Here is a 14,604-nt window from a genome sequence, read left to right on the forward strand (position 1 = left end):
TCCTATAATTCCAATTTTAAATCGTAAATTTAACTTTTCTGTCTTATTATACATTTTTCAATTAGAATCTTTCACTTCCTTAACCTTTATGAAAGCTATCAGTTCTAGAAAATGTGAAGATCGTTCGAGCCTCGAAATGTTCGAATAAATGCGCTTACGTAACCCGGAAAGTAGGTAGAGACGCAAACATCCAGGAAACAGGCACCGCTTCCAATTCTCCGCAATAAATTACAAACCGAAAGATCAGCGCAATCGGCCATTAGACACTCGACCTGAACAAATGCCGTGGTGTGGCCATTTACAGATATAACCTGCAAAAGCAGGCTTCTCCCACTATCGCGATCATAGTCTAGACAACTTCTCTACAATCCTTATTCGATCTGTCTGGTTTTTCCTAAATGTATTTTTTTAGCCGCTCTCTCTTTTTCTCGTATCGAAAGTTTTCTTTATTTACCATCAAAATTCAAACGTTCGGTGTATTTGGCTAAAAATTTATCTTTCGCAGCCAAAGTGCAAGTAGAACAATTTAATGAGAATGTTTTATTTATTATTTGAATTAATATTTTTATTAATTGAAATTTCTTTTTTAGTATACAAAGAATATAAAATAAAGCAGAGCTTTTTCCATCCCCTTTATATCCTCGTACAATGTTCAGTAGTACTTCAATATTTTAACCATCCATTATTATCTTTGAAATCATCCACCATATTATCATTTGAAACACAATTTCAAAAAAACAAATCTCCTTTCTTCTCATAAATCTCTATCTTTCTCTCGATATTATTTCTCATGAAACATCATCGCAGTATTTAAACACTGGTTCTTATCTCTTAAATTAAATCATCCATTATCTCATTATTTTTCATTATATTGTTTTTAACAAATGATTTAACAAAAATTTTCTTTTTTATCGTCGATCTGTATTTTTCTCTAGCAATTCACAAAATTATTTCCGTAAAATCTAGTCGCAATAAGTTAATCCGTTCTTATCTCGCAAACTAGATTATCCTTTCTTTATTATCAACTTTTATCTTTATCCCTCAATTTACAAAATCATTTCCCATCAAACATCGAAGCTAATTGTGATATTTAACCATCTATACTCCGTATTTCTTAAACCAAATCATCTCTGTTCTTCTCTCGATACCGCTTACAAAATTATTTCCCGCTAAACGTGAAATTTAATCGCGATATGATACCCATTCAGTTCCATCGCTTAAATCGAGTCAGCTATTACTTCGTTGCTCAGATATAACCACCGGAACCAGCAACCCTCTGTATCCTTCTCCCTGCTCCACCCTCTTATCCTGCCACGTAGTTTTCTTTAAAACACTTTGACTACCACGCTGAAATCACATGTTTCGCTCAGGACGCCACGGGAGTATTTTTATTACTCAAAGCACATAATGACAAAATAATAATAAATTGATGATGTAAGACAACATTCTTTCCCAATGGGCCGTTTATCTTATTGGTGGTCACTGGTGATCACCGTGGCGCGTTGGTAACAGTTGACAGCGACATATTATAACAAGGCTTCGTTTATTTCAACAAACCATTCGCATTCGTTATTTCGTCGTAAGCAAAACGTGCAGAATATATTGTTAAACGTGTAGAAGATATTAGTAAACAGTATTCTGATTATTTTTAAGATTTCGGTGGTAGTGGTAGATTACAAGAGAGGAAAATGTGCTGTAGGTTTATCTGATCAAATTGTTGCTACCGTCGCGAAGAGAGGCGTAAATTCTCGCTACGATTCTGATAGTCGACGCCGCGAACCAGTCGTTCCCCTGTTTCGATTAGGATAACAGAGGTAGTTCAAATGATTGTAACACTGAATTAACAGGGTTAATATAAGCTTCTGTTTTTAACAATACTTAAAATTATAACTAACGCGTTACAAATGATTTAACAATGATACAACTAGTTTATTATTATAATTCGACTCGACTTTATAATATTTCTCGACGTATTCGTTTGACTAAGCGAACTTGATTTTATTTCTCTGAAACTCCGATACATTCGGTTTGAATCCTCGTATAATACTGACTGCCCTTCGACTTTTTCCTTCGTCTTCTCTTGGAGACGACCCCCACCATGCTCGGCCTCGCGACCGTTCGCGCCTATGATCACGTATGCCATCTTTTTGCGTAGGTAAAATAACGGACCGAAAGCGATCGATGTTTTTTAGAACTCGCTGCTTGACGACAACTAAGCGCTTATCGCTACATTGTGTATATCTCTCCGGTCATGTAAGACGATCTGTCTGCGACACTGTGTGATAAGGGAAACGCTTAGGAACACGGTCTATAGTAAGCCTCGAAGCGTAAACAAATAATAGGATATTCTACCACATAGAAAAACCCCCAAGTGATGTATAAAATTAGCTTCAGAGTTACTGTTAAATATGTCAATTTCAAACGCGATGATACTTTATAAACAAGCAAGAAGGACAAAAATCAAGGTATCAAATTTTAGAATGGCACTCGCGATGCACCTTACACAGTGCCATTCACCAGAGCCGTGAAATATACTTATTCGACAAAGATTGCGACACGAAATGCAGAAAAAAGAAGGGCAAGCGTACGTGGCACGAAAATTTTGCAGAGAGTGGAATAAAAAAAATGTTAAACAGTTAGGATCAAAAATTGCTAAGAATCGGACCAAAGAGGTGACCACTTATTGTCCAGATTGTATTGATGAGTCACATTTACATTTAAAGTGTTTCAACACAGTGCACCGTTAGATGCAACATTTGTTCTAATTTTTTTTTATTGATGTTCTAATAAAAATGTTTAATTGTTCAATGGAGCACTTTCTATTCCAAAGTACCTTCTATATATCGGTTATATTCAAAATGCCCTCACTGTCAATTTTCATTCAATTTTACAATTGTAAGAAGTTGAAGCACTCCGGTCACCAATGACCATCGTGGCGTCACAGGAGAAACCGTGGCGAGTCATATATGACCCAACGTGACAGTCAAAGTGTTAACAGTAGCAGTTAGCTGCGTAGAGGTACGCAGCCCGTTAGCTGGTAGGCAAGCCTGCCTGTTTCGATGGCAGGGGCTGCTTAGGGGTGGATATAACGTGCTCGTAGACCATGTGTAAAATTGGCAGCGCAGGCGCCCCAGGGCCGCCACCGCCACCTTCTCTTCATCCTTTCTTCCGCCGTGAGTTCCTGATGCTGCTCCGCGGCTCAGTCAGTGGTCGTCATCGGGATCGCTCTTTGCTGCTCGCCAGCATCTACGATATATCTGAACATACATAGAAACATACCAACGTCAGTCAATTCTATTCTTTCATTTTGGTGTTCAGCTGCTTTCAAGCAAGAAGCTCTGCTTCCAAGAGCAATTAACCCGTGTAATTTCCGTATTTCGAAATATACATCGATACTCGTATATATCGTCTGTTAGTCGATATATTTGCCAGGATATTCGCCGCTATTCCATCGATCGATGCTAGGTGTTGAATCGAACGTTGAACAGCATTTTCACGAATAGTACAACCGAGGTTACGAGGATTTCCAAGAGCGAAGAGTATCGTATATTTCCTATTCGCCTCGAGTTGGGTGGTTCTCGGAAGGAAAAAGCTGCAGCTTTAAGTCGGGGCAAGATACCAACCGAAGTAATTGGATACTTGGAGAGAAGCAATCGTGCAACACCGTCTGCTGAGAGACTATTCGAAGACTATCGATCAACGATCCGCTGTACCCTCGAGAAGTAGAGTATTACTCCACGGAAGTTTTCTCATCCGGGATATTCAAGATCGAAAGAGCTTCTCCGACAGACTATTCAGCGAGTCGCGGGAATTAATCCATCGTAGAGAAGTTTTTCTAATTAATCCTCGGTTTCTTCGATCCACTTGCCAGCTCGTAGGAAAGCAATCGTTATTCATCCGGAATATCTTCGACACCACGGAAGACTTTCGCATCTTTCTGGAAAGTTGGGTCGTTAAGACGTTGAGAGGTCGCGCTCGATCAATCCAGAAGCTACGATAGATCACGCGGCCTCATCGAGTTCCACGCGCCAACAGGATTCTTTCGTTTTTGCCTCGAGACGAACACTTCTCTCCACGTGGCAGAAGCGACGCCAATCGTGTCTCCTCGTCGTGATCGAACTTCCAGAACCCTTCGAGACTGCTGCAACGTGGAGGTAAGATCGACTGGATCTTTCCAGGGAAGCATTACTTTTAGCTTATCTGAGATCTCCGCCAGATATCGTTTATTCTTGATCGCGTCGGGAACACTCGCTCCTTTTTTACCATCGGTCAAGTTCTCTCGGCGTTTTAGTCGGATCGTGAATCATTTCTTTAAGGGGCTGTCATTGGGAATGTTGAACGAACGGATGGTTCCTATTCGCTGATCTTGCGTTTTTTTTTTCTTTTTTGGTAAATCGACTTAGTAGAAACCCAGCGAAGAAGTTTTGATCGTTTGGATGTTCGAAGGAAAATACGAAGAGAATGGGTTTGATCGATACATCGGGGCAATTTGTATTTTCGTGATGCCTGAAATTTCTTTGGGGATCAAGGTGAGAATTTTGAGGATGACAGTAAAAGGATGATAGAGACGGATAACGTGAGCTTAACAGTAAAACTACCACACCAATCAAATTGACTGATTTTACAATTTTATTTTAAAACTCCTACTTTGTGTTATAGTGTAATATAGTGATTTTGTCCATCCTTAATTATTCAAACGAGTTCTTAACATTGAATATTTTGTATATTTTAATCTCCCATAATTGTATAAACATATAGAGAATACTTAGTAACACTAGAACTACCACACCAGTCAAATTAACAGGTTTTACAATTTTATTTTAAAATTCCTACTTTGTGTTCTAGTTTAGTATAATGATTTCCTCCATTCCTAATTATTCAAACGAGTTGCTAACATTGAATATTTTGTACATTTTAATCTTCCATAATTGTATAAACATATAGAGAATACTTAGTGTTACTTAGTAACATTAGAACTACGACACCAGTCAAATTAACTGGTTTTACGATTTTATTTTAAAATTCCTACTTCATGTCATATCTTTTTCCGCAATGATATAATGACTTTCGCAACGATAACTAAAAGAATAATATAATGAATTTTATTTTGCTTTTTATGTATTCAAACTGAAAATAATTTTATATCAAGGCTACTTATACCAATACCAGTCGAAATGACAGGTACTTGTTAAAGTGTAAAAGGGTCCTGCAATCTGTTTATCGAACCCCAATTAACCAGTTTCTTCGTTTCGTACAACTTTCCACACGTTTTTTAAACTTTTACTGCGTATCATTCGATATGATGATATCAGTTATCAGAAAAATTCCGGATCGATCACTAAATGCTAACACTAGAAATACCACATCAGTCAAAATGGCTGGTTCTAAAATTTATAAATGTGTCAACCCTCGTTTAGGGATTATGGTCCCAGATGGATTAATATACCAAAAATGTACTACATAACATGGAATTCCTTCTGTAAAAAAGTAATAACTCAATAAATATAAAAATGTCCTATTATTACGTATTTTTTAAAAACCAGCATTTTCACTGATTTTGGTAGAAATAGCTTCGTATTAACTATCGGTAGTTCTAGTGTTAAGGTTAAGAATAACGAAAGTCTAAGAAGCGATGAGTCGACCTTGAAGAATTTCACGCTGTAAAACGATAAGAGTTCCTTTAAGAAGAAATCTGTACGTCTGCAGAGGAGTTTTGTATTTCTGAACATAGCGTTTCAATGAAATTCACTTTTTCTTTTTACATACGAACGATTGTACTCTACTGAAATATCGAATCTTTTAGTTTACTAAATTAAACTCACCGTTCTGTCAAGTGAGAACAAAAATACGTACGAAACTGTGTATTAGAGGAACGGTCAGCGTGAAACAAGGTAAATTAATTGCTCCGAGCAGTTATAATTAATTTCGCAACGGTGCATTACGTAAATTTAACGAGCTGTCGCGCGTTCGACGAAACACATATCCAAACGAAACGAGAGTTAACTAGCTGAAAGAACGTGCTTCTCTTGGATTTTTCTTCGAGACACATTCTTCTTCACGATTCTTCCTATTATCTTCTTTCTTTTCTTATCTTATCTTTTTTCTATTCTTATTCTTCTAACATGGAACAATGCATCGATTCCACAAATGATACCTGTAATTTACCCTGCAAATCACTAATGTTCCTCTTTACACATATAAATATGGTTTCTCGCATGGTTCTTGCAGAAAAGCGAATTATACAACATTTTGACTGCCACGCCGAAATCACATGTTTCGCTGAGACATCACGGGAGTGTCTTTATTATTCAAAGCATATAATGGCATAATAATAAATTGATGAACCTCTCGATGCATTCGGTTTGAATCCTCGTATGCTACTGACTGCCCTTCAATTTTTTCCTTTCTCTTCTCTTGGAGACGACCCCTAACACGCTCGGGTCTCGCAACCGTTCGCGCCTATGATCACGTACGCCACCTTCTTTGTGTAAGTAAAATAACGGACCGAAGGCGAATCGATGTTTTTGAGAATTCGCTGCTTGACGACAACTAAGCGCTTATCGCTGCATTATATCTCGCCGGGCATGTAAGACGATCTCTCTGCGTCACTGTAGTACCAAGGGAGACGTTTAGAAACACGGCCTATAGTAAACCTCTGGGTCTAGCACAAATTATAGCATATTCTACACCACATAGAAGAACCCTCAAGTGGTATATAAAATTAGCTTCAGAGTTACTGTTAAAGACATCACTTTCAAACGCGATGATAATCTGTAAACAAGCAAGAAGGACAAAAATCAAGGTATCAGATCTTAGAATGGCACTCGCGATGCACCTTACACAGTGCCATTCACCAGAGCCGTGAAATATACTTATTCGACAAAGATTGCGACACGAAATGCAGAAAAAAGAAGGGCAAGCGTACGTGGCACGAAAATTTTGCAGAGAGTGGTATAAAAAAAATGTTAAACAGGATCAAAAATTGCTAAGAATTGGACCAAAAAGGTGACCACCTATCGTCCAGATTGTATTGACGAGCCACATTTATGTTTAAAGTGTTTCAACACAGTGCACCGTTAGATGCAACATTTGTTCTCATTTTTTTTATTGATGTTCTAATAAAAATGCTTAATTGTTCAATGGGGCACTTTCTATTTCAAAGAATCTTCTATTTATCGGTTATATTCAAAATGCCCCAACTGTCAATTTTCATTCAATTTTTACACTTGTAAGAAGTTGAAGCGCTCCGGTCACCAATGATCACCGTGGCAGTCAAAGTGTTAATTAAAACTGGCCTCGTTACTCGTTGTTCTTCCTTACGAGAAAAAGAGAAACAGAATGCCAGTAGAAAGAGGAGAAGAGCAAAGAAAAAAGAAAGACGATGCAGAAGTTGGAAGTAGCTGCACGCGAATGGACCGAGTAATTCAACGCGGATTTTTTTTCACAAAGCTTCTCCCGTTTTCCAGCTTCTCCCCGCTTCTTTTCTTTTACTTCTGCAACCTAAACGCGTTGTTCCGTCTACGCTTCGCGAGAAGAACGTTCGGTCTGTGCCTCTATTTCCTCGATTATTCGAGTTCGTGTCTTGATGAACGAACAAATGGACCAACGGACGTCGTTTCGACGAAGTGTGCCTGACGAGACAGAAGAGGGCGGAGAAACGTAAGGAGAGGGGTTAAAACGAGTGGGGTGGGGACGGATGAGCGTGGTTGCGCTCGTAGAACATCGACGTTAACGAAGGTCACCGGAAGCCAGCGAATCTAATAAAGACGTCGTGGCGCGGGACCCACTCGAAAAGCCTAAATGAAATTTTCCAACGGCCACCGCTTTCTTTTCGCGTCAGCCGCCTCCTGAACGAGGATGCACCGAGCTAGCGAGGCTAGCAACCAAAAGGAGGTCTGTTTTCTGGCTTGTCGAGCTTTATTAATGTTTATTAGGGCATGGACGTTGTACGTCGTGTGTCGGATGTTTTTGCTCGTGCCAGAGGTGTTTTGTGCAGCGGCCGCGAAGGCGGAAGCGTGTAGGTGTTTGTGGAATTATCGGTGGTTTTTTTATTCTTTGCTTTCTTTTTGTCGTTTTAGCTCCATTTTTAAATCTGCTTCCTTTTTTTTTGCAGTACATCGAGTTTCGAGAATTCTTGTTTTAGTCGAAGATGGGCTACGCGCATATTAAGAACGTAGTTAAAAGGAATATTCTAGAAAGGGTTAGATGAGTGTTAAACAATGGAACCGTGTTTCGAGTATTGTTAAAAAGGACGCTTTATTGGACAAAAGAATCCTTTGAAAGGTGCACGAGTGGTGAATTGAAAAAGTCAGTCGGGTTTAATTCTTTGCGTTCTTAAGTTGAATTGAATCACTGGCGTTTGCCTTTAGCATGTAGACTAAGCTTTTGTATATGAAAATTTAATTTACCAGAAATACTGTAGCTCAGAAGTATTAGGATACAATTTATTTTGAAGAAAACTTCGATGGTTATGATAGAAATTGTACATCTTAAATTACATATATTTCTTAATCAAATTTTCATTAATATTTTCATTAATATTTTACATTACTTTATCTTATATATTCTTATGTATTTCTTTATTATACTATATTTTATTCTATTTTGTATTTATTTCATCCATTTTACTGTCACTTTCTTCGTTCACACTTCAATTTAGGAAACGGCTTCCTCGAAAATATTAGGTTGGCAACTATCATTTGTCATTACCATTTAATGACAAAATCCGCAATCACTTAGTTGCCCAATGTTGAGGTTGAGGTTAACTGATTGAAGAACGAGTGGATGAATTTGTAATAGAAAAGTATATTGAAATAATTAAAGGTATAAGTATAAGTATAATGTATAAGTTTATGCTAATTGATATCCTTACTCTCTTAATGTTACTACACAATGGAATAATAGGCAGCACGTTCATATATGTCGCGTCGTCCTTGGAAGGCGGGGCGTGTAATGAATCTTGCTGTGAGTTGGCCATCGTTGTTGTATACCAGATGATATTTCTTGAAGCGAATGTATTACAAAGGTTAACAAGTGATATCGGTGATTGTATGATTGAGATGTCGATGACGATGAATTTAGGTTTGGTCAACGGGATGACGATTGTGATTTGGGACTTGACGTACTTATTCACTGGACTAATTGGAGTTATCGGATTGAGCCCCAGTCCAAGTGGAACTGTCCTTATATACTTCTCTCCGTACCTCTCTGTACCTCTCGGGTCAATCTTTGTTTTTAAGGAGAGCTATTTAATTACTTTACACCTCTGTTAGGTACACGTCCCTCTCGTGACCGTCGGTACGTTCAACGACCCGTTATGTCACTGCGAGCCCAAGCCCACTGTCATAAATCTCGGGCAAACATAATTGGATTAAATCATAAACAGCTATTTCTCAGTTTTATTGTTTAAGTACGGCTATAATAAAAAGTGTGGACTAAAGTATTAGGGACCTTCCCAAATATTCCGATGTCCTTTCATCTGCGACATATATTTATAGCAAAAGGACATTACCAAAAAAGTCGATCAGATTCGATTCTTTTCTTTTTGTCACCCCTTAATATCCCCACTATCCACGCGTTTGTTTGGCATCCACGACGTTGCCACGCATACTTTCTTCTCGAGCATTCGGCGGAAGGACCGTTGAAATATTGATGGTTCATTAGGCACTAAGCTTCGGCGATATACATTGTTGCCGAGTGTCCCCACAGAGTGCTCCACACGCAAGAAGAAATGCTGAGATATATACACAATATCTATTGGTTTGGTAACTAAGTGATTGTGGATTTTGCCATTAGGTAGTATTGACAAAAACCGCAATCTCTTAGTTGCCAAACCAATAGAAGTGGAATTTTGCTGGTATGAACTTTCTGCTGAACCCAATACTTTGGAAGAACATAATGATAAATAAATAGGCATTATGGCTTTACAATCCACATCCTTCGCACTGAATTCATTCGTAAATACTCTATGTCTCCTCTACTTTAAGCACAGCACACTCATTCACTTTGCAATATAAAATTTCAATTTTCTAATCAACCATCCCTAACATTCTACGAAAGTATCTTTAAAACACTTTCTTTTAAATACTCTGCAAATCTACACGAATGATCCTTCCTTTAGAATTTTTCTTTTTTATTACTTAATTTGTACTTTATAATTTGTCCAGCTGGACATTTGGTAAATTTTGTCCAGGTTGAGGTTGACTGACTGAAGAACGAGTGGATGAATTTGTAATAGAAAAGTATATTGAAATAATTAAAGGTATAAGTATAAGTTTATACTGATTCAGATCCTCACTCTCCTAGTGTTACTAGACAATGGAATGATAGGGAGCACGTTCATATATTTATAGGAAAAGGACATTACCAAAAATGTTAACCTTATAGCTTTGGCTAGAGGCTACAGGGAACATAAATAGAAATCTGTTTATTAGTTTTTTTATTCCTTGACCTTGCAACCCAAAATATAATGTATATTCAAGGGTACAATAATATGCACCTCTCCTTAGTTAGAATATTTCTGCGCAATAGCAGTCTCAAGGTCACGGGTATACATAAATAAAAATGTAGAGCTTTTCTTGAAGTAGTTACTTCAACACCCAATAGTTTCACTATTCTGTTTGTAATAAACCGTGGTAGTCGTCTGCACGCCAAATATTTCTTTCGTTCAAGTAGTCGACCGACTGTAAATTCGAAAGGAGTTACTCAAAATTTGAATTTTCTCGTTTAGCAGGAACGTTCATCGTCAGTTTCCCTACAGCGATTCCTCTTAATACCGCATGCGTGCAAGCGAAATAATTCCCATCAGCTGTTCCCATCGCCGTTTCGCAACTAATACGTTTCGTCGTTTTTAATCCACGTAATAGCATTAAGGGATGAACGAAGGATGACCGGTGGGGGGAGACTGTGTGGGTAGTATTAAGCGTAACGCGATTTAGGGAAGGGAGCAATACCGAATAACCTGTTGAGAAAATTATTGTAGCGTAACACAAAATTCAAAGGCTAGCGCTATTCGCTGTATGCACGTACTATCCAACGAACGCGTTCCATTATTGTATAAAGCTGTACTGTGTGTGCGTGTATATCTATACACGCAACCAATATCCTTTTACAGTAGTAGGAAACTAGATTTGCCTCGCTGGATTTCCACTGTTGCAAAAGAGCCAGCCCGTCGTGTTATCGCTTGTGTGTTAGGGTCCTCCTCTTCAACAGAAACAGTTTGTACTGTTTGTAATAAGTATATGGTTTTATAGAGAATTGCTTCATTGCGTTTGTTACATGGCTTTCTTGCGTATGGTGTTTTGCTTTCAGTACGTTCATTTTCCAATTGCTCTGTTTTTGCTGTTAAGCAGAGCTGGAAGAAGAAAGGGGTAGGAGAAAGAAAGGAGACAGAAGATAGAATAGAGTAAGAATTAAAAAAGGGAATAGAAGGAAGATACAGAATCTTTCCTTCAGGTATTTGTAGCGTAGATTGACTTTCTTACAATTTCTTTCAAATTGTTGACCATATGTTATCCAGTATATTGCCTATACATGATTCAATTTTTAGCATTATTGGAGTGAATGGAATGGAAAATGTTGAGGTTGAGGTTAACTGATTGAAGAACGAGTGGATAAATTTGTAATAGAAAAGTATATTGAAATAATTAAAGGTATAAGTATAAGTTTATGCTGATTCAGATCCTCACTCTCCTAGTGTTACTAGACAATGGAATGATAGGGAGCACATTCATATATTTATAGGAAAAGGACATTACCAAAAATGTTAACCCTATAGCTTTGGCTAGAGGCTACAAGGAACATAAATAGAAATCTGCTTATTAATTCCTCTGTTCCTAGACTTTACAATCCAAAACATAATGTATACTCAAGGGTACAATAATATGCACCTCTCCTTAGTTAGAATATTTCTGTGTAATAGCAGTCTCAAGATCACTGATATACATAAATAAAGATGTAGAGTTTTTCTTGAAGTAGTTACTTCAACAGAAAATATTCATCAAAAAGAAAGGGATAGTATATAAAAGCCAATATATTGCCTATACATAATTCAGTTTTTAGCGTTATTGGCATGAATGGAATGGAAAATATTCATTTTCAAGGTTGAAAGTATAAGTAATCTCTATAGCAAGCAGCTGCAAAAATGGCTTCTCAATTCGTTACAGAAGAACCGTCCTTACAAAGTTGTGGAAAAGTTAATTTGTCGTGTAAAACGGTTGAAAAAGTATCTTTTTAAAGAAAAACTTAGGCCTCGCATCAATGAAAGTAGTGTGGAGTATGTGACACTTGCAATTTTCACGTCCAAAATGCCGTATATCGTATATAGGTACTATGTCCATTTCTAAATTGTTGGTTAGGAAGTAGGAACTTTCTCCTAAAAGCAAAATGTCAGACGTAGGTGAAAAATATGATTTTCGAATCTTGGCGTGTTTTAACGTTATACCTTAAATAACTTAAAATGACAGTGACTCGAAGAGACAGTGCCATAGAGAATCGGAAATGTATCATATAACTTACTAAAGGGTGAGAATCTGGTTGATGTCGACCATATTCCCATGTCATCAAATTCGATGCGCATTTGTCGAGTGCGTCGTGGCTGGTGGATGCACTCGATGCCCCCTGTTTGATTGACAAACGATGTTCGATTTAGAATTTTGGTTCGTTTATTTTCTCATCAATTCCAGGCAACTTGCATATAGAAATTTCCAATACACAAGGTATTACGAAATATGTGAGAGATATTTGTAGGCTTTATAGGGTGTATTTCTAGCGCAAAATGAAATTGCTTCTAATATGAAAATAAGCCTTGAACGACATCTTTTTATACGAATTTTTTCATCGCTTTCATATCACCAATGGACCATATAAAAATCCCCCAAATATTTTCTCAGGGTCTATATATTTAATTTTACATACATTTACCTAACATAATATGTAACCCTAATCCATTATGTAGGTATTTGGTTTCCCTTGGAAGTCCGAAAAGCAACAGAACATTTTTTAGTTGTATCGCAAACCTTACTGTCTTTTATGAAATGTCCAATTTCGTTGAACACGGTAGCTGATTTTCCATTGAAATTACTGTAGACGAAGACAATGGATCGTTTATTGACGAGGTATAAAATAAACACGACATCGTCCGTGTGGCTTGCCGATCTTCTCCGCTAATTGAAATATCGCATCAACTTTGGCATATTTCCGATATTAAAACAGGTTTTTTTTCGATAATAGGAAAACCACATTACAAATGCTCTTCTCTGTACTTATATATATAAAACAATTTTCGTTTAAAATTCTCCATTCGAAAATTTTGTTTACTTCCGATAATAATTAAACACTGCAGAGAGGAAACGACTATGGGCACAAAATATAAAATTTGTAGTATTCGAAAAACGAATTTTGTTAACTTGTTTCCCCCGCTATGCAATATTCCAATATTCATTTTTTATAATTGATTGCTGTTTAAATGCAAGTCCATAAATTCGTTCATTAATACAGTTTCAAGCGGTTTCAAGCAATTACCCAATTGTAACAAATATTTTTGCCAATACTTTCACTGTACAGTACAAAGTAGTGCATAGTATAAACATCTGTCTAGGATATTGTTAATAATTGCGTTTCTACTCCTCGAATTGTATTTGAGGTGATATTGGGTGCAATGCGTTAAATAATCACTCGGTGTTTAGGTCAACAATATGTTTATTAATAAGTGTCTTTTGATCGCGTCGCGTATCGCTCTCGGTTTCGCTAGTCGATCTCGCTGCGCGGTTACGACTCGACTTTATCGCTTCCTAGTTCGAACCTAACTGTCGATCGGATTCGATTCTTTTCTTTTCGTCACCCCTCAATATCCCCACTATCCATGCATTGTTTGGCGTCCGCGACCGTTGCCATGCACGCCTCCTTCTCGAACATTCGGAAGGACCGTTGGGATGTTCATGGCTCATTAGGCATTTTGCTTCGGTGATATACGTTGTTTCCAAATGCCGTCACATATTCTTCACCGTTCTTTCATTAAATGAACATAACATCGATCACTTTTTCCCAAAATTCTCGCTGCTTAATTTTCTTGAAATATGTCTGTTATTCTCTTCATATGCTTCCCTAAACTATATCGTATCATACTTCATAAACTATATTAACTAAAATTTCAATTTCGGTTTGGAGTGGCATACAATTGCAAGCAATTTTGTTTCCCAACTTTCGTTGATTTCACTGACACGATCATGTTACTTTATTTAACAATGCTTCTTTCAAAAAAGCAAACAAAGATGGAAAAATAATGTTGCATGAAAAAATAATAAGGAAGACATGCGAAATATATTGCAATATGGCTGCCAGAAACCACTATTAAAATTTTTCGATCAAGAAACCACGGCTGTTTCACGATTTAATGTTCTATGAAGCGTTGGTTGCAGCATTGAAAGGGGACCACGTCAATTTTTACGTGACACCGAGTTATCCGTCGGTATTTTGACGTGGAAGCTTCGTTATTTCTTCGCGACGTCGAGCAATAAAAACACGCTTTTTCGCTATCTGCTAGAAAAACCGGCCTTTTTGCCGACCTCGCCTAGTGATTTATGATTCTTGCGCGGATTCCAGCAG

At 37.5% G+C, this 14,604-nt stretch overlaps 1 protein-coding gene and 2 long non-coding RNA genes across 5 annotated transcripts in view; 1 reads left to right on the top strand and 2 right to left on the bottom strand.

Moving 5' to 3' along the window:
* Positions 1-14,604, top strand: part of LOC132915408 (tyrosine-protein kinase Btk) — a 358,897-nt gene that overhangs the window by 14,668 nt on the left and 329,625 nt on the right. Inside the window, exon 1 of one of the 3 annotated variants that reach the window (XM_060975188.1) lies at positions 3,966-4,154. The exons of the other annotated variants lie outside the window; for them this stretch is intronic. The gene's annotated coding sequence lies outside the window, so the exon portion shown is untranslated. Of the gene's footprint in view, positions 1-3,965; positions 4,155-14,604 lie in introns of those variants that run through there. 3 annotated transcript variants of the gene reach the window in all.
* On the bottom strand, positions 1,841-6,564 carry LOC132915429 (uncharacterized). The gene is made up of 2 exons (XR_009659863.1): positions 6,346-6,564; positions 1,841-2,012 (listed from the first exon to the last, which is right to left on the bottom strand). It is a non-coding gene; the product is annotated as an uncharacterized LOC132915429 (long non-coding RNA).
* On the bottom strand, positions 10,632-13,868 carry LOC132915436 (uncharacterized). Its single transcript, XR_009659870.1, has 3 exons — positions 12,916-13,868; positions 12,517-12,618; positions 10,632-11,353 (listed from the first exon to the last, which is right to left on the bottom strand). It is a non-coding gene; the product is annotated as an uncharacterized LOC132915436 (long non-coding RNA).

Source organism: Bombus pascuorum, chromosome 17 (genome assembly GCF_905332965.1).
Source record: "Bombus pascuorum chromosome 17, iyBomPasc1.1, whole genome shotgun sequence".
NCBI classification, from domain to species: domain Eukaryota; kingdom Metazoa; phylum Arthropoda; class Insecta; order Hymenoptera; family Apidae; genus Bombus; species Bombus pascuorum.